Source organism: Poecilia formosa, unplaced genomic scaffold, assembly GCF_000485575.1.
Source record: "Poecilia formosa unplaced genomic scaffold, Poecilia_formosa-5.1.2 Scaffold82, whole genome shotgun sequence".
In the NCBI taxonomy this organism is placed as follows: Eukaryota; Metazoa; Chordata; class Actinopteri; order Cyprinodontiformes; family Poeciliidae; genus Poecilia; species Poecilia formosa.
Window position 1 is genome coordinate 1,253,054 of NW_006800021.1, and position 21,267 is coordinate 1,274,320.

Here is a 21,267-nt window from a genome sequence, read left to right on the forward strand (position 1 = left end):
CAAATTGCAAGCACAGTTTTGACTGGACTGCTTTCTGACCAAACCTTCAGACTAATTCTGTTTTACGAGCACAGAAACCATTCTTCATGTGTGAATTCATATTTGCCGCGTTGAGTCTTCGGCCATTAGGATATGTAGTTTATGTGAGGAAAGACAAATATAACAAGATCACAGTGTAGACTGGGCGGCCTGTGGACTCCCTTTCGTTTAGTTTTCCTTCAACAAAACTAGAGAAGAGAAGGCAGCACTGTCAAGACCTTTTGTGGATTTTGAGTGCTCAAAAAATGAAAAAAATAAAAATAAAAGCTTACAGGCACACGCGGTGATTTACTGAGCGCAGATGAGTTTCATCAAACCTAAACTCAAAATCCTTGGGATCAGGAAAAACATTTAGTTTCTGTTTTCCTCTGAACTGGGTGAAACTCCATTTAAATCTGGAATGGGGGGGACGTTTTAAAAACATTACAATTTACAGGAGTTTTACTGTAAAACTGAAAGTCATTTCCTTTAAAATTAGTTTTAGAATGTCTTTGCAATTTGGGCAAAATAAAAATATAAAATGTAATGTTAACATTTTTATTGCATTAGTTGTGCCCAGCAACATTTTGCTTTCAGTCTTCTCCTTTATTTTTCTTTAAACCGCAACAAAATGACTCTTTGTCTCGTTTTTCTTCAACCTTCCTTGGTTGTTTCTGCTGCGTTTTACCCCACAGCACCACAGACAACCAAACACGAGACCTAAGCTCAATTTGACAGAGTTTCCACGAACATGGAAATCTGTAATGATGCTGCAGGTCCACATGGATGTAATGTGTGGAGCAAAGGGGGAGGAAGGGTTTTGGTGACAGTTACACTGCAGCGCTGCTGAGGAAGGTGACAGCTCTTGGAAATGGCCTTCTGTAGCCATATAAGATTCTGCTCTGCGGGGCATAATGCAGCAGAACACACAGACATGTGTCCTCTGTGAAGAACGGGACGGAATACTTAAAAATACCTGAGAACCTTTCAGAGGCAGAGGAGAATTCAGCAAACGCTCGCTTGTTCTGATACCAGCGGTTTTTGGGGCAGATTTAATAACATGCTCTGGATTTTATATCTGCACTTGCTGCAGGTTAAATAATAAGCAGCGGACTTTTGCAGTCCTAAAAGTTGTTGAAGAGATTTTGAAGAAATGATGTTCTCTTCAGTCCCCCGGAGGTTTAGTGTGTTCGTGCAACTTCTTTGCTTTTTTTGCTTTTTTATCCCCTCCCCCCCACCAAGAAGAGCAGACGTGTTGAGAAAGCTTTAAGTGGAAGAATGCAAAACGAGTGTCCTGGATCCTTTTGGTGAGTGATGCAAATGGAATAGCAGATTTTGGTAGTAAGAGGAAGAAAATATATAAGTCTAAAGGTCGCAATGTGTGTATTGTCTTTTCATCTGGTCTGAAGACAGACGCTCAGAAATGTCTCTTGTTTTTATTCTCTTCAGCTCTCAAAAACAGCAAACTCCGTTGTCAATGACAACAAATAAGTTTCAAGAGGTAAAACAGATTACGCCCAAAGATGAGAATTATTTAGTAACAAACATGGAAACCGGTATAATCTCAGAAATTCTTTGTCTTAGGATAAAATCAAGATATTCCCAACGTAATGTCGATGTTTTTGTTTGGAAAACCACCCCCCCACACACACACTCGTTTGATGAAAATCTAATATGGAGGCAGGCTTATTTCTAAACGTGTCAAACTGTCACCAGCCGGCTTTCTGGTGACACTGATGAGCTGCGACACACACCACATTGTCTCATCTTGTTAATTATGATGCACAACAGAAAACAGCTGTGAAGCCAAAAGAATACCAATTAATGTTATTTGCACCTTTTTTTCTCCTTCTAAGGAAACCTTTTTTTTTTTTACCAGTTCTTCTCAGAACGTGTTAAAAAATATATTTTTATTATCGAACTCAATCTGATAGAGGAGGACGCTCAGAAAAAAATGTAAAGAGATATTCCTTCGGAGATAAAATTCTAATCGGATTATCTCATCAGTTTTTAAATTTTGTATTCTACGCTTTATCTGAATGATAAGATTGTAATTAACTTCCTCACACTTTGTATTATTTCCACCATAGCCAAATATATCTGCAGAGACATTGAAAAGTATCCACCCCCTAACAGATTTGTCTTACTTTTGCATTTTTTTAATGTTTCAGCTCATCAAACAAGTATTTAATACCAAACAAAGATAACCTGAGTAAATCCAGCAAACTTAAAAAAAAAAAAGAAAAAGAAAAACAGTTGCCACCTGTATCCTAAAGCTCTCTACAAATATCCCTGACCTTTGAACAAGATGCTACCCAAGGGGTAATTGGCTCCACCAGGACTTCATGTCAGCTACCACAAGCCACCTAGCTGGCATAACAACATGCTAAACTAGCATAAAGTTTGTCGCTCTGAGCGGCCTGAACAACAGATGACCCTGAACACTGGGCCAAGAAACTAGAGTACAGCTGTAGCCCTGTTGCTAAATTTCTTAGTGAGCTTTATAGCTACCTTCAATGATTCTAGTAACTTCCTGTCTGTGATATGCATTGGTTTGACCTCAACATCCTTGTTGACAACCCTCCAAGACAGAGGAAAAAGGAACTATGCAAAACACTTCAAAATATTTTGGTTTAATTCAACACGTCAAACGGCTGACGCACAATCGAGGACTTCCCTGGACCTGATCATCGGCGAGGGTACAAATATTTCCAAGGTCTCTGTAACGGATGAACCTTATGAGACCGTTCATCTTGTCGTCTTTGAAAGACATTTACTTACTCACTCAGCCAAAGAGATGTTATAACAAAACACCGTTCCCAAGGACAGCTCAGCTGAAACCATTAATCAAGTATGTACTTCGATACCCCCTTCATTCAGTAACTCAGTAAATGAGCGAGTGGATAACTTCCCATTGTTCATCCCATTGTTCCCATTAAGGCGACTGTGGTATCTGAACTCCACCAGGACTGGTGATGAATATGCCGACTCCGTCACTGGGAAGATTTTGAACACTAAAAGGCCCATAACCGTCGCTATGCCCAGTCAGTAACAATCTGGGAAATGACACCACGCTACAAACTGAGCCACAAAACTTCAGAAGACATCACTGAGCAAATGCTTCGAACAAAATCAATGCATGGATGTGCCATGAAACAAACCCGGAGTAATTATTTTTGGACCAGAAGAGAAGAGAAATTATCAAAAGTCAGCATACGTCTTCACGTTTTACAGCTAGAAACTAAAGATCAGACCCCAAGTCTGGTGATAGTGACAGACTCGGATCTGAATCTCCAGGAACACATGTAGATAGTTGCAAAGTCGGCCTTGTGTCACCTGAAAAACATTTCCAGGATCAAGTCTAATGTCCCATAAAGATCTTGACAAACTCACCCATACATTTACCTCTTGTCACACTGATTACTGGTCTGACTGAAAAGTCAATCACCTGTCCACACCTGTCAATCTAAGGTATCAATCTATGGACACAAAATATATTTCATCTTGAAGACTTTTATTGTTGTTAATCACTAGAAGACTCAAGTCTCACACAGCCAAATTTCCTAAGAACGAAAACACCGGAGGACATTTCTCAAACTTACATTTTCAGCTTTGAGTGTTTCAGCTAATATAAAAGTGAGCATATATGATAATTCATTCTGATGCCTTTGACAGTAGAAACTAGTGATGCATTAGACAAATGAAAAGTCCAACTTTGGGGAACCTCAACTTAAAGTCAGACAACCTTATTTTGTGGTAAATGGACCAAATTTAAAAAGCACTTTTTTAGTCATACTGACCATTCAAAGTGCTTTACACTAGAGTCAAATTTACCCAGTCACACTCAAAAAATGCATGCATTTTCATTCACCCATGTGCAGATCTGTTGGTAACGTGCGGTGAAGTATCTCGACATCGACATGTTGCAGGAGCGTTTCTGACAGTTTGAAAGGCCTCTCTTTCACTTCAAACATGTATTTTCCCCGATAGCGGAGCCGACTCATGCATGTAATGGTTTTTCAGAAAACGATCGAGCATTTTTACTTAATGGCAACCTGGATTATTATTGATATATATATATATATATATGTATTTTTTTTGCTTGTGTGTTTTTTCGTTTTTCCTCAGCATCAAATCAGCGGAAAAGAATTCCAAGAGAATTCACAGTAAGCTTATAAAGTATGATGACTGTCTTCAACTTGTATAAAAAATATTCATTCGGAGACCGCCGGACCCCGCCTCCTTGTCTTCTGGTTCTCCGCCCACCCCGGTTGGGTTGTTTTTCTTTGAGCTTTGTTTTCTTTGGACTAAGCTTTTGTTTTCTGGACTGTGTTTGAGCTCTCTTTATTAAATTCATCGTCATCATCATCTGAGTCTCAGCTTTCGTTCTCACCACCACAAACCACAATTCACGACACCGGGCGATTTCTTTCATTTTGAAATTCTGCTAAAATATTAATTTGAAGAAAACAAAACAAAACAAAACAAAGGCAATATTCACAATGAAGAATCCCTGTGCTGTATTCCCACCTCTGTTCGTCCTGACCTCGTTCAGTCATACACACACAGCATGAGGTGTGTAGCCTGTTAGGTGATGGAGACTGAAATGGTGGGATTTAACCGGATTTCTTTGTAAATCATCTAATCTTCCCAACCGGCTTACGGCTTCACCCCTTCACTGGAAATGAAGCCAAGTCACTTCTCACCCACCTCTTCCTCTCCGCAGGCCGTCATCTGGACCCCCGAGACAATCGCAGGGTTTTAATAGTCAAAGAATACCAGAGTAGATCTCAAAAAGAAAATATTCATTCTTCTTTCTTTTTTCCATCATTCAGGGTGTGATGGATAAATTGTAATGTAAAGAGGTTTGATGCTTCAAGCTTGCACAGTTATGATAACCTATTCAGAGCCATTGTCTTTCTTCGTTTTTTTCTTTTCTTTTAATTTCCTATTTCTTCTCCTAGTGTGGCATAATGACACACTGACTCATTCGCAGGGCAGAGGGGGATGAGACAACCCATGAAGCGTGTAGCCTTGAAAATCCAAATCAAATAGCATCTTAGCTCAAATCAATTCTTTGAACCTTTTAGTCATCGTAAGCCGTAGAGTCAAATATACGTCTCACAGGTATGAAGTGAAGTGAGGAAAGCTCATTTTCATCTTCACCGACAGAGATGCTAGACTCTCTACATGCAGAGTTCTTGAAATATTCCTCGACCCCCGGAACACTACTGAAGGAAATCGGATTTCATTTTTCACTCGCACAAACCTCCGCCACCTCTAATCCAGTGGCGGCTTCCACAGTCATCTCCCCCAAAAGGACTAGAAAAAAAAAAAAAACACGATTTCCTCACCACATCAATAAGCCAGGGGTTTATTCAGCTGCATGGTGGTCCGTGAGGACTGGCTGCCTGCCCTGCCTCTGACAGGGCTTTATTAGCGGGAAGAGATGGGGAGGCAGGGGGCGGGGGTTGGATATATGCTGCCTCGGGGATGAAAAACTACCACTTATTATCGCCGCTGCTACATTAAAACCGCAACAGTAAATGCGTTCCATATTTCTTCCCAATTGTAAAATCGGTTCATCTTTTCATCGTAAACCTGTAGCGCCATCACTGTAAACACAAAGCAGACGCATGTGGATTTCTCCTTTAACGAAGTGGCAGCCGCATTGTTTGCTATACTACGAAGATTATGAATCCGTCAAAACACGACTGAAAAGTAAGAGTATTGTACACATGAGAAGCATGTCATCTCTTTATCCCAATGGTTACCCGTCCTAGAGACTGATTCCCTTGGTCTTGGCAGAATTAAGTCACACAAATAAAACACAGCGTTATCACAATGCTCAGTGGATCTCAGTGGGATAAAAAAGGAACTTTGCTATATTGAAGATGACTCCTTTTATGTAATCAGAGACTGCAGGATGAAGTCAGAGAGAGAAGCCACACATGAACTGAGAGTGAAAATCCTTCAGCTGGTAATGTATGGCATCGATTTTTAGAAGCGTTGAGTAGATTGTTTTATTATTGTTTTTATGTTAGTTGTTGTAATGTATGTAACTCTTTGTAAATGAAACAACGAGTCCCAAGAGATTTTCCGGTACAAATGAGGGATTAATAGCAGTCAGCAACATGCAAACTCCATGGAAAAACATCTTGGGCCAGGACTATGGAGAAGGCAAGAGTACCAACAACTGTCAACAGGAGTCCAACATTATCACCAGCATTGATAAGAGGAGTTGTAATAACGGTAATATTTCTTACCATTTAATCCCTCTATTACCAACATGCTGTACACAATATGACTTCTTCTGCATTTAGTAGTTGTCATGCACAAGTCATAGTGTACAGTCTGAACATATAAAACAACAAATTTCAAATGGTTGTGTTTCTTGAGGCAAAGAAGATGATGGACGCTGCTTTAATTAAGGTTAGGGTGTGGCGTCTCAAGCTCAGAGCCCAGAATTCACATTATACCTCATTGTAGCGACTGTGAGAACAGAAGTCGTCTTGTGATGGGAAGGTTGTAGGTTTGAGTTCAGCTTCCCCCTGAGCAAAACACTCAACACCAAACTGCCTACCGATCTGTGTATCGGTGTATAAATGTGTGTGTGCAGTTTCAAATTCAAAATGCATTTAACAAATTATGATATTTGGTTGATGAAATATCTTCTCTGTATTTCCACTAGCCACAGTTTGTCTCTGCAGCAAAATCCTAACATTCCCCCTTAAATTACAAAATTTGTGAAGCATAACAACATGTTACTGTATTGTATGTTGCGCAACACAAGTGTGATGCCTAATGATGGCGACCTTACATTCTGTCCTGTCTTACCGGTTTTTTTATTCATATACTATTTACGGTTGCTCTCACAAATTTGACAACCATACAGTCATTAAATCACACATTACATTTATTGTAGACGTAGACCAGATTTTGTTGGAGAGACCGTCATTGTACCAGGAGGTTGACGATACCTCGATGTGCTGCCCACCAGTTTACCCGACGTCGCTGTATTAAAAACAAAACAGAACTGTCACTATTGTTTTCATGTGTTTTAGTCATTCAGTCACTTGTATATTTTAGTAGAGGTACATTATCAGATGTGGGGAAACTTTGAGTCCAGCGGCTACATTATACAGTCATGGTCACACCGACTGAGATGTCAGGCTGATTTCCTATTTCTTTGCAGAGCAGTGGCCCATTGTCCAAACAGCCTGTCTCACACTGCCAGGATGCTGTGAAGGGTCCATTGTGTTTGTCACTATCTGTCTACACCTGTCAGACATATTGTCTTTCATTCTGAAGTTCCAGCATCAAGTATGTGTGTGTGTGTGTGTGTGTGTGTGTTTATTCTCCCCCTCCCCCACACACACATGCACACACACAACATTGAGCCCATTGATTTTCTGTAGATGCTTCTGTTCATGCACAGACCTCCTCCCCACCCACCCAAAGCAGCAACCCATCAATCTCAGACAGTGTCTGAGTGAATTGGGTTCTGGGTTTAGATTCCTCAGTCTATGGCACAGCCAACTGTAAGATGGCTATTCACAGCCCCACTCAAAATGTCTGTTGCTGCTGATAGCGTTCCCTAACCATTAGGGCCCTCCACACAATGCTCTGTGAAGAGCGTTCGATTTTTTTATGCCTGCAGAAAGGGAAAGAAACATCCGTCAAGAGGCACAAGGAATATAACAAAAATAATGTTTTTAACATGTTGTTTCTTTCAAGAAAAACTTTTAGATGCATGTTATTTTTAAAAAAATATAGACAACATGGCAGAGTTCAAGGCCCCTACACAGAGCCGCTCTTCAGTTAAACTGGAAGGTTTTTACTGCGATCAGGCTGCTGGTTTACACGACACAGGCACTCTTTGAATGAAACTTTTCTTTAACATTCCAGTGGAGGCGTGAAAGCCGACGTGCACAGAACACACGGCTGAAGGGTTTATTTGGGCTGATGACAAACTGAAACAATGGCCGTTTAGCACTGTGCCGTGTCGTGCTACTTAACCTGTTCAGTTTGGGTTACTGTTTAGCGGAAACTAGCTAGAGTTGGAGTTCTAAGGATCAAGAGCGCATACACCATCTAGTGGCCTGGCATGACAACTACAGCTGTCTCAATTTGTCTTGGTGGCGTCGTCTAAACTTGGAACTTTTTCGCAGTTAACGTCCAAAAATACCAGCGGTTTCCAGGCAGCGATCTTATATCAACGTAACCTAAAAGTAAGACGTCAGCTGCTGAAGTAACGTTCCTCTGCAAGTTTGTGTGTTGACTGCAGATATGATCAAAGGTTCCTGTAAAAGTTTGTTGACAGAAAGCCTAAAAAGAGCAACTCAGCAGACTGATCTTGTAAACATTCATGCCTCCTCGTCCTTCCCTGGAGATTCTACGGCTGTGATTTTGATGATGATATTTGACAAAATGTAATGTTTATTGCTTGTTTCATATTTGATGGTTGTATGATGTTTTTATGACATAAAGCTCTTCGAACTGCTTTGTTGCTGAAATGTGCTATACACATAAACCTGACGTGTAACATGACATCTGCAGCAGCATTCACAGTGGGGGGTTGTTTCCATACGTGTCTTTACAGAAAACCCCACTGACTAGCCTGCACACACCAAACAGTGAACCGTCATAAATAACACACACACGATGCTGCAGGAGGTAAATAATTTCTATTTTTCATGTCACAAACATAATAAACCCAAGTGATGGTTCCCACCCCAAAAGCAAAAGCAGGAAAATTATTCTTGAGAGTTAGTATTGATTCGATTTGCCAGGATTTCCTCATTTCATCATTTACTATGACTGCTGCTCAGCTGATTTATGTCACCTGTAACGTCAATATATTTCCTTTCATTGACTGAAACAGGAATACAAAGTGGCACCTGCAAACATCCATCCATCCATTCATCCATCCATCCATCCATCTATCCATCCATGGGCTACATCTTCATCCCTGAAGTTTAGCAGCCACTGGACAAGAGGCGGGTGAGAGCGTGGATAGGTCGCTGGTCTACCGCAAGGTCACGGAGAGAAACACAGGGTAAACAACCATGCACACTCACACACTCACGCATACCTAAGTGGACTATGATTTGTAAACAAAGTCACAGTCACAATCATTGCTCCCATTGGACAGATTTGACGGGGGCAGGACAGAGCACATGTCCTGTAAAACCAAACTTTGTAATTCCTGCTTGTTGCATTTCTATTGTGCACATCTGTGCTGTTATCACAACCAGTTTGAAAGTTAAGAGCAGCTCATATAACATGGGTTTCGCAATATAATATTTCTAGTTTTGGAAATGCCTACATCAGGCCATCAGCAGCCTTGATCAGCATTGGACCGAAATGATGGGGAGAGGAGCAGATCGGGTGCAAATTCAACACATATATCAATACCAAAGGGTTCATTTTTACCATTTTGTCCAGAAACGGTGGCTTGTAAAGTCCAAAAAGCCATGTCACTGGTTTGGATTGAAACCAGTCTGTATTCACACCAGAAAAGAAACCGCACCAGAGTTTGTTTGAAAGCGGAGAGAGATCACCTCCAAACGTGAATCTCGGTCTGGTCGTTTGGTCTGCATCAGAATTTCCTTGAGCTTTTTCACGGCATGCACAAAAGGTCTGGACCAACAGGCAAAACAAACTCTGATCCGCTTAAAGTGGATCAAATGAGTCAGGTGTTAAATACACCTGGAGAAAAACAAGATGAAGCAGAAATGAAATGAAGATGGTCAGGATGAAAGAAAGATATCAAACAGACATAACAGGGAAACGGACGCTAAAGGAGAAAACCGAAGATTGACACTTGATGTAACTCTAATCAAAATGATTTGTTCCTTATATTGGAAAGGCAATTTCACATGCTGGGAATCTGAATGACATTCCGCGATATTCATTTAGAGAGCTCAGCCTCTGTAGAATGTCAGAACGTGTTCATAATTTAAAGGTAAAATGTAAAATATCACAAGCGGTATTAAAAAAAAAAAAGGGGGGGAGAATACTGGGGATGATGTGTGACTAGAATCAGAATATATCAGTCTTACTGCAACAGCCTTCTTAATGAAGTACAAAAATAACTGATGCAGACAGAAGAAAGCTCTTAGGATACAGCAGCTTTCTGCACTCAGCTGCAGAAAGCCTGCTGAGAATTAGCCGTCAGCAGCGAATGAGTAGTTGAGGGAAAAAAAAATGTTTTTGTGCTTTTGATAGACCTGAACACATGCTGTCAGCTCCTCAAATCTGCCTGTGACATAATATCATATAGATATTTGGAAAAACAGAGATGATCTAAAAGATAAATTAGCTCTCAGTAAGCTCACACTTACCTGCCAGTTACAATAGACAGATAATGTTACATTTTCGAAGAGTTGTTTTTTTTTTTTTCTCGCTAGGCAGATTTTAGTAACTCTTTTTAATACTAAAAAATTTTAGTATTAAATTTTTTTCTTAATTTAATACTAAATTAAGAAAAAAAGCATAATTTAAATAAAAAAAACCCCACCGAGATTATTGAAAAAATGTTTCAGCAGAAATCTATTTTCCAAGCTCCTACTTAGGAAGAAATATTTGTTGGTTTGTTATGGTGTTCCCATCATCCTTTCATTCATAAATCCTGTTTTGGGATAAAGACAACACTTGAATGTGTGTTGGCAAACATTACAAGTCCCAAAAATAAACTTTTTTTTTAATTTGTTATTTAATTTTCTAAGTCATGATGCCTAAATTCTTAATAGCCCTAACAAATTTAATGTTTAAGTAATATTTCAATTAGACCAAACAGATAAGTTTGATGTTCTTTTTCTGTAACACCTTCCAAAAACGTCCACTTTTGTCTTGATAAACAACAGAATGTCTTCCCAAAAGTCTTTGGGGCCATTAAGATGTTTTTGTCCAATTTTTTGACAAGTCTTTTTGTTCTCTTTTGTTTTTTTTTTTGTGCCTGGGTATTCTAGTTTGGACACATTACTACCCAGGCTCTTGCTTGTTTGTTGAATTGTGAAGGCTGACCTTTACTGAGGTACTGCCTGCAGCGCTGTAAACATATTTTTAGGTTCTTTTCTGACCTCGTTGTTAAGTAAGAAGGTCAGAAATGTTCTTGAAGTCGTATGGAAGGCCAGGCACTTAAAGTTCACCAGGTTTTCTCTGTTTGTGGATGATGCCTCTGACTGTGGTTCACTGGAGAGCCCAAAGCTCCGGTGAGCAAAACCCTTTATGCCAGATGATCAGCTGATCCTTGAATAGGAAAAACACTGAAACAAGACAGTGATATTGCAAAAGAGACATCTTCCAAATTAATCTCAGTACACACAGATAATAGAGATACACACTTGGGCACAATATTAAAAACATACTTGGTGGATACAAGAGGACTTGATTGCCCATGAGAATGTGCTTTATTTTCTGATAATTAGGACGTTTTCACTCTGTAGACTAAGTTCGATTGGGGACCAAAACTGCAACATTTGTTACATGTTCAGTTGGTGTGGTTTGCTTTCAAACAACCTAAACTAACCAAAAAAACTCCTCGCCTGTGGTGGCGCTGCACCGAGAACCAATGTAGAAAACAACACAAAAACATTTGAAGAAGAGACAAATTTCCACTTCCTTCTTTGCAAAATAAATGTAAGCAGAAATGGAGTGGCATTAGATTCTAGCGGCTGTACTGTTTCTCTTTTGTCTTTGGTAAAAAAAATAATAATAATAATAAAACCACAAATCATTTCTTCAGCAAAACAAGCACATTTGTTTCGGTTGTATTTACCCAGAAAACCCTGCGCTTTAGTCCACTTCCTGCTTTTGGTCTCTGGTCTGCTTGCATCATTCGAGCCGCGCCAGAGTTCACTTCAACTGAACAGAGTCGTGGTGGGGTTTTCAGCAGATCGGATGAGAGGGTTTTTTTTTTTTTTTTTTTTTTGGTCCGCATCAGAGTTCGACTGCGCATTCACACCTCCACAAACTAACCGGACTATCTAGATAAATGAACTGGAGTTCAATTAAAGTGAACTAAACAGGCCTGCTGCACTATGAAAACACCATTTCCAATCATTTTGAAGCCATTAGCTGTTGCCGCGGGCTCTTGTGTGATATTTTAGACTATCCTCCTCGGAGGTAAAACATGCTTCGCCCAATCTGTTACAGCAAGCATCTGAGGTTGCATATAATTTCCTGCAGATTGCTGCTGATGGTGTGCATTTCAGCCACCCTTGAGTGGTGGCGATAACACCTCCGTGTGCTGAGTGGACGCCTGCCAACCACCGCTGAATCTGCACTCTGCAGCTTAAAAGTCTTTATCTCTGCCTTTCCGTTTATCATTTAGCAGCTTGGAGCTATTAGTTTACAACTCCTTATCCAGGTAAACCTGTAAACCACTGAAAAGTTTAGAGAAATCCATTGGCTTTGCTGGGTTATTGATCTCCCCCTCCAGAGCCAAGGCCTTTCTGTGGCACAGAGGCTTTATGAGAAGGTTAAGAAATACGGACTGGTTTGAAAGGGGGCTGCTTATCCCATTAAGGGGTGTAAATTAGATGCTAATTAAACTTCCGTTGGGTAGAATATGGAACCAGATTATTGTTATCTAACGTTTTCTCAGATTGTAAACAGCAATTTTCGAGTAATTTATTGGCATCCGCAGCTCAGACGGCAGGTAATGTCAATTATTAGCAGTGACCTCCACAGATAATGACTGTTGTGAAAAGAAGAAAGGTACAGGTGAAGGAAAGCCATCAGAAGTCCCTTTTTTGACAAAAAAAAATGTAGGGGACAGAACAAAATGTATTTTTGTGCTTCACAATTCACAAGTTATGTACCCTTGTGAGTTTTTCCTCCTTGGTAACATTTTATTGGACGGGGTGTGCATAAGACTGACATGTCCTTGTCATAAATGTGACATAACACCTGTCACGAAGATGAAGGAGTCTTCATGAATGTTTACCACTGTTGTCCTGAAGTGTCATTCGGTAAATAATGGTATTTTTAATGCAAAGTTGAGAATTTTAATGGACCTCTAATACAAGTTTTAATGAATTTTGTGTTAAAAGTGTCATTATTTACTCTTCATAACAACATTTATGAAGACTCCGGCTTCATGACAGGTGTTATGTCTCGATTATGACAGTGTCCTGTCAGTCTTATGCACACCCTGTCAAATAAAGTGTTACTGTTTATTTTTAGTATTATATAAAATCTCAGTAAGACAAACTACAGCTGAGTTGTTGTGACAGGACCAAAGTAGAAACATGGATGGTGTCATGAATTGTATGGTGGTTTGAGGTGAGGAGAGGACGCAGGGACCCAGGAAAGATGAAGATGAATGAATTTAATGATGACTTCCAAACGACAGAGCAACAGGGAACAGCACGAGGAACATCTCACTCAGGGAAACAGGCAAAACATGATATACGACAAGGATCCGACGAGAGACAAAGACAACAGGTGGGTTTAAAAACACATGGGGTAATCAAGGGAATGAGACACACCTGGGAAACAATCAATGGGGAAGACGCAGAGACAGACTCACAGGGAACAGGACTACACAGAAAAAAACTCAAAAATAAACACACAGAAACACGGATCATGACAGATGGATGCTTTTGCAATGCACTGCGTACCGTAACTCGGTATAGTTCCTGCAGAAGACGACGATGTGTTGGAATTGTCCGACGTGTTTTTGTTCTCCAGTTCACAGTGGCTTTTTCTAACAAGTAACCATTTGCATGAAATGAATATGTGGAAACAGGAAGCAAATGGCTGAGTACTCAGCTTAAACTCATTAGCAAGCCCAGCAGGGGCATTCATTCCCCAGCTATTAAGGAATTCTGGGCCGATTTTCATTATGTATTCTCCCCTAATGCCTCCAGTCTCTATTTGGTTGGATAAAAGCATTTAACTGCAAGAGATATGAAGATTGCAGAACGGAATAGCAATGCCTCCAGCTTCTAGCTGAAGTGTCTGGTTCGTTTTTTACAAAAGAAAAAACTGCATTGTCCATGAAAAAGAAAAATTGATTACGAAGTATAAATTAAATTCTAAGAAAATATGGTAATTGTGAACTTTATTACTCTATGTCTACCTCTGTCAGAAGCCTTTAAACTTACTGATTTATTTACAGATCAAGCACTGCAGAATTAGCCTTTGCTCTAATGTTCTCTCTCGTCTTCCTTATAGAAAAAATAAAACGGTTTGGAAGCCATTTTTTGTCCTCTTCAGCCAAATGATGACGCAAAAGTTAATAGACACTTACACTGCCACTCTGCGTCTTTCTCAGGAAACAGAAGAGCTTCTGCATCAGAGTGTAAACAAAGATTTTACGTTCAGTTTGACAAATGTCCCGGCAGCCATCGCATTCCTGTAAGGACAAAGTCAGTGTGGGGTGAGACAAAAAAAAAAAGGCAAAGTGACACACAAAGACAACCGTCGTTTTAAAGGCTGTAATACTGAGCCGATCGATCAAGGACGACGCTGTCTGCGTTCGGTTTTGGCGGTACTTTTGTGAACAGATCAATATTTATCTGCTTATGATGCTTTGAAAACAGCCTTTCAGCTCCATGGTTTGTGCAGCCAAGGACACGCGCCATCCGTTTTAGCAGTTATTCCCTCAAACTAATCAGATTGGTTAGAGGCCGTCTCCTGAATGCTTAGTTGTCTTCAGATTATAGATTCCAGATGAAAAGAAAGCGCAGCTCAAAAGTTTGGTGAAACGCTGCTGATGTGGGAACCTAGAAAAAGGAGGCAAGAATAGTTTGGTCCAAAGCGTCCATGTTGGGTATGAAAACATTTTGACTGGTTCTGTAGCAAGAATTAATAGAAAATATTAGCCGTGCATTTTTTGTCACGTCTTAATCTGTCAATGGATGATTTTTTTTTTTTTTTTTTTTAATGTTTGTGTTTAATCATTTGATTGGTTATTTACTTTCTTACATTTTGCTGTAGTCCACTTAGTTCTTGTATTGATTGTTGCTCAGCAGTACCTGCGTTTCCATTGACCATATAATTACAAAAATTGGATTTACTAAAATAAATTTGCTGAAAGGAAACGTGCCAATTTTGAAAAACTATTTTCAACACAGAGAGCAAAGACAAAGAAGACAGGAAATGGTGGTAGAGTGACGGAGGAGCATGTTTTTAATGACTTAGAGCACTGAACAAACTTAATTATGTGTGACTCTAATTGCGTTTCTTATTTCATGGAAATGCTACAATTACAAAATGTTTTTTCCACTTTAGTATAAAATCTACAAAGTTTATCGCACATTTGTAATGGAAACACAGACACACATTGCCATTTTCAGTTTATTAGTATTTCTGTAAAGGTCTCACTTTTCAATGTTCACTCCTTTGCATTTAGCTTCTTCATTTACTTTTGAGTTCTGTTTTTTTGGGGATTTGAAATGAGATTCCTTACATTAGTGTTGGCCTTCTCGCCTTTATTATTTGTTTACGTCCTCTTCAGCTCCTGTCATGTTTGTTGTTCAATTTCTCTTTAAATACTTGTTTACCTCTTCTCTCACAGCTGCACCCTGTTTCCAATTAGCCACCTGTTTCTCGTCAGTAATCAAGCTCCCTGGTATTTAAGCCTCTTTTTCTCTGCCATTCCCTTTAGGGTTCTTTTGTCACCTCCCATGTTTTTGGTTTCTCTAGTGGTTCCTCAAATTATTTAAGTTTCTTTATTAAGTGAATTTACTTCTTTTTTTTTGGTCTGCCTGCCATGTCATATCCCTGCCAGGTATCTCTGCACCTCCTGGATGACATCAGCTGTGACAGTTTTGGTCTGCCTGCCCACTTCCATGTCAAGATGTTGTGGGTGCAGACAGCTGCTGTGACGACGGCACTTGGAGGAACTGCTGAACCCAAGTGGTTTAAACCCGGGGTCTAGAAGTGTTGCTAGGGTCAACACGCTTAATGACTCCAGATTGGAAGCGGTGTCTGTGCTCATGTAGGTGTATGGCTGCCTGTGTGTGCAAGGTTGAAGCATTACACTCTAGTACAAGTAGGAGCATTTTCATCATCGGGATGACCTTTAACCCTGTCACTCGCCTCTCTTCAGACAACTCCACTGTGGCTTCACGGAAAGGAGCAGGCACGAGAAGTGTCCCTCCTATGATGGTGTAAGTGGAGATAAATCTGTTTTTGGAGAAGCCAGACGTTCCCACACCGGTTCCCTCTCACCATGTAGCCCTGACAGCGTTTCCTATGTGCCGTTCCAGCGTGTTATCGCCTCACTGATGAGTTCCAGGGTCGGTCGTCCCATCTGTTGCTGCTCTTGACCAAGCTTCTCCTTGGCTGTAGCGCTTCATCTGAAGCATGTGACGATGTGCCTGGCTTGCTTTGTGTCTGATGGATGTAATTGTGGGGATCTGATCGCATGACTTCCTAACTAATAAACTGAAACTATGTGCTAAGCAAATTGAGTGCTGAATTTGGAGCTGCTGAATCATGTTTGGCACTGCGTCGGTCACAAGACGCTTTACTTTATTGGTTATGGCCCAGTCCTCCATCATGTCCCCTGTTGACTTGGGCCAAATTGTGTGACTTTGTGGTAAGTATTGCACTCCCGACACAGATATGCACAACTGAAGATTCTCAATGTAATGATGGGAAAGAGCCAAGTAAGTCCGTGTTCACAGCTGCTATACTCACTGCCAAAGCTTGATGTACTTTCTTTTTCACTTCTTCCTGCTCTTCCTCGTACTTTTTGGCCACCCTTTGTTTGATGGTCTGAAAATGACACCAAGTTAAACCAAAAGCAGATCAGTACATTTAGATTAAAAATTAAATAAATTGGGTATATCAACTACTACTTTAGATAATTTCCACACAAATATTTCTGGTTTTCAAAACAGATGAGGGCTGAAGGAACAATTTCTCAAATTTTAAGACTTTTCTTAAGGCCTTAAGAGAGCTCCCTTGTCCTTGGTGGTCAATTTTATCTTTTACCAGATCACAAGTTTATACAAATAGGCAATTGGTAAATTCCTGACAGCTGAGCGTCCACATTGCTATCAAATAGATGATGTGATAAAGTGACCATCAGGGTGAGAATCTTTTTTTCTTTGTAAGCCAGATTCCACTCTCCCACCCTCTTCTCTAACCTGCTTATCTGAAAGTTTCACCTCTAACTTCTTTATGCTGTATAGTGACAAACCTGAGATCCTCTTTGTGGAAACCAAATCTCCATCTGAAACTGACTTTCTCCTTTTTACTTAACGGTTCTTCACTCTCCCCTCTCATCTAACATTAAGAGTCTGAGTATCGTCCTCAGCAGCACTCTACCCTTCACTTCTCACATCAACAATACTACCTGTTCTGCTTCCCGCCCCCCCATCTATGTGATATTAATCGTCTTCGTCCCTCCCCTCGCTCCACATCTGCTCTTGTCCGTAGCATTATCACCTCCCGCACTGACTACTGCACCCCTCCTCTCTTTGGTCTTCCTCATAAATCCTTCCATAAGCTTTGAGTGGTTCTGAATCACATCATTATTAAAACCTCTTCTCTCACCACAGTGCCCCGACCTTACTGGCTCCCTGTCAAACTCTGAATACAATTCAAGATTCTCCTGAATGCATTCACCGTGCTCCTCCCTACGTTTCAGGCCTATATTTCTACTTCCTCCTACAGCCTTAGATCTTCCTCCTCTCTTCATTTTGCTGTTCCCTGAGTTCGCCTCAGAACCGTGGAGAGCAGAGCTTTCTCCCCCTGCTCTCCTCCCAAACTCTGGAAATGTCTCCTTCTGGACATTTGCAACACCGATGCTCTACCTCTGTTCAAATCCAAACTCAAAACCTGTCTAAGATTGCTTATTCACATTCATTACTGCGCACTGTTTTCAATTTGTGTCTTTTGTTGCACTCCTTTTGATCTGTACAGGATCAAGAAGTTTCTTTGAGTCCTCTGAAAGCGTTTCTAAATTAAAAAAAAAAAAGTGTTACAGAAGCCGTGACAAATCCCAATAAGGATGAGGATGTAGATAAGGTGCGATCAAACATGTTGCTGCCGTATGGCAATTAATTCAATTTTACGTTGTTTCATCATCCTGACACACTTTTCCTAATCCAGTCTAGACTCCACGATTGGCTGATTTCTATCGGGATTTTTGTGTGTCTTATTCTGTTGCTTGTATCAACCTAGCAAACACACCTCATCACTATGCCAGGACTTTCTGTTGACCCCTCCTCACTCCAGAGTAACTCTTGGCAGGAGATTTTAGTCAAAAATAGGAGCTCTTTGAGAAGTCAATACCATCTGATTCTCAGCAACACTTTAGTTGAAAACCTGTTCAGGCTCTACATCCTGATATAAAAGGCTGGTTCTGTTCTGACTGTGGAACCTCTGGATATTTTGGTACAAAAAAGGATTTTAAATACAATCAAGAAAATTCTCTTCATGAGACCGTCGTAGAAAAACATTTTCTCCAATCAGAGGCTTCTTCAAATATCTTGTACTACTGATGCAGCAGAACATTGTGAATTCCTCCCCCTGGATCCCAAAGCACACGGACTACGTGGAACAAGAGCCCATCGAAAGTGATTCGCATACGTCAAAGATGTGGCAGGGCATGATGTTTCACAAATTACCTTTTTATTTACTCATATTTAAAAGGTGTTTTCTCAACATTCCAGCGTGGCAAGCGTTCACCTTTATCATACAGGGATTTTACCAGAAACCAGTGGCTGCCCATTTCTGATAATCTAGCTTAAGCAACTGGTATTATATTTCACCAGCAGATGGGAACACACAGCAGACGTGTATAAACTGTCAGATGGGGGTGTTTTCTTGCTCCGAGGCGCCCTCGGGGAAGAAGTGAAACCTGGGACTCATCTGTGTGTAAAAACATCACTGGATAGAAACCAAGTGTGTAAGTCTTGTACTTTCCCTTTTTAGCTACTCTAGGCTTGTGACTGTAAACGAATGTTTTTCTTCTAAAAGTGGAACCCTGACATCAACACTTAAACATACTTATAACGTGTCCTTACATCATATAGTCATTTAATCGCCACATTGACCAAGGTATGCATACCGGGTTTCGCCAGACTGCAGGTTAATCTGCTTAAAAGAGACAGCGACACATCAGGGTTGTCAGCCTTTACAAAGGGCTTGTGTGAAATTCAATTGGATGAGATGAGTTGCGACAGTTGATGTAGAGAGAGCTGTTGTGCTGATGAAATGGATTCATTGTGACGGCTGATGATAATGAGCTTTACTCAATCAGCTTGAGAGGCCTTCCCACTGCCATTTCTATTGCTACCTTGTTGACTGCTGGAGGGCTGTGGAGGGTCTGGGGGGTGGGGGGGTCTATCAGAGACAGACAGGATGCAGGCAGATGTTGTTGGGGTTTGGTCTCTGGAGACCTCACCCGAGTCAGTGGCGTTTGAAACAAACACCTTATCAGGCTCAAATCCAACATCCTCCATAGAGAGAGCACTTTGTTTAAGGGGGATTTTGGTCAATAAATACATGAAAAAGCAACAACAGCAAAAATAAATATCATTTCTAAATATCTGTAAAGACAGCAGGGACTCTTCATGGTTTATTTCATTCCTCCATCCTATTTCCAAGTTGAATTTTTAACAAAGTAGAACAAAATCCCACACATGAAAAATACATTAGACTTATAAATGATGCACATAAGCATTGCAAATTATTAAGGAAACAGTAGCAAAAAAAGGAATATTTTGCTTCCCCCCGCTGTTCTCTGGGTGATTTTTATTTTATATTAAAAAGATGCATTTCAACACCAATATGTAGGACACCGACTTTGTTGCTTGGTGTAACAGTCAGCAGCTTGTGGTGTGGAGTGGGCGATCAGGATTAGTAGCAAATACAATACCTCTCTGAATCACTTTGCTCTGACAATTTCCTCTGAGAGAAGACAATGTGGCAAATTAAAATTCTGTCCAACAAAAAGCAGACGTCCTTGTGTGGGAGGCGTAGCGATGCCCAAACAGCGTCTTCTAGTTGGAGCAGTTGGCGTCGACACGGCATGAATCCAAGACAACACCTTACAAAAATGTTCAAACCTTTCTTTTTTTTATTTTTTTTTATTGTCTCATTACAGTGACAAATTTTTAAGGATTCTTCCGGGTATGATGAGATAAAGCATCCAGAAATTGTGTAAAATTGTGAAATTTTCCCCCCCAAAAAATTTGTACAACTAAGATCTTAAAAATGAGAGACATGCTTGTGAACCACATTTTGATTTTTAAGCCTCTTCTTTATTTCTCCATGTAGAGTTTGATGTCTTCCATCTCTGGAAAATTGCTCAGGTTTTTTCAAACTGGATGAATGTAGCCTACGAACATCTAATTTCAAGGTGTCCTATAGATTTCCAATTGGACTTCTATCTGTGCTTTGGCTGGTTTAAATTGACTCAGGAGTATGCTCTTTGGTAGCCTCTAATAACATTTTATCCAGGGTTGTGCTGTATATAACTCCATCCACCTTCTGATAATTTCTGACCAGCTTTCGGGTTCTTGCAACATTTCTTTTAACTCTGTAGAAACTGTCTTAATTATTATTTTTATGTCATTTTAATTGAAAAGCTGAGGTCCACAGTAACAACTAACAAAATACAAAAGATTAAAAAACATTTTTAAACATTTTTGGTTTTGTTAATCGGACAACTCAAACGGTTTTAGGGGAACTCAAGGTGATGCTCAACACATGACAAATCGGTCCAGAACAATGAGAAAAAAAAATCTAAAATCTTTTACCTTTCTGCACATTTCCTATGACTGCCTTACTTAAATTATGTCTGTCTACATAGCATAAAAAATACAGAAAATGGGCGGTGACTTCGCAGAATTTCTGCTTAGGGACAGTATTATGTACCATCGACTTTTTTAAAGCTTTACATCATGTTATAATTTTATTCCCTCATCAAAAACACACCTAGAGTGTTGCTTTGATTTTTTCACGCATGTTTGAGAAATCCTTTAATCTCCCATGGTGACCATTCAGCTGTGCAAGGTGCTTGGTTGGACCTAGAACCACCTTGCAGAGTGGCCCTCCCCCTTCAGACTAGCTAGCAGCAATTAGCAACACCTGGTGTAATTGTGCATCTGTTGACCTCATTATAGTAGCAATTTCTCTGTGACACGCTTGTAAAACGTTAGAAGGTAATAGAGGAGCCATGTTGTGATGACTTCCTGAAGAGCAGGGATTTTCAAAAAGACACAGACCCGGTTTCAAGGCGTCAAATTCCTTTTAAGTCATGTTTCATTATACTTAGCG

The 21,267-nt window shown here is 40.2% G+C and overlaps 1 long non-coding RNA gene across 1 annotated transcript; it reads left to right on the forward strand.

Annotated features, from left to right (window-relative positions):
- The first annotated feature begins 5,784 nt into the window (after nt 1–5,784).
- Nucleotides 5,785–8,948, forward strand: LOC107836765 (uncharacterized). The gene is made up of 3 exons (XR_001662718.1): nt 5,785–5,998; nt 7,214–7,341; nt 8,903–8,948. It is a non-coding gene; the product is annotated as an uncharacterized LOC107836765 (long non-coding RNA).
- The last annotated feature ends 12,319 nt before the right edge of the window (nt 8,949–21,267 follow it).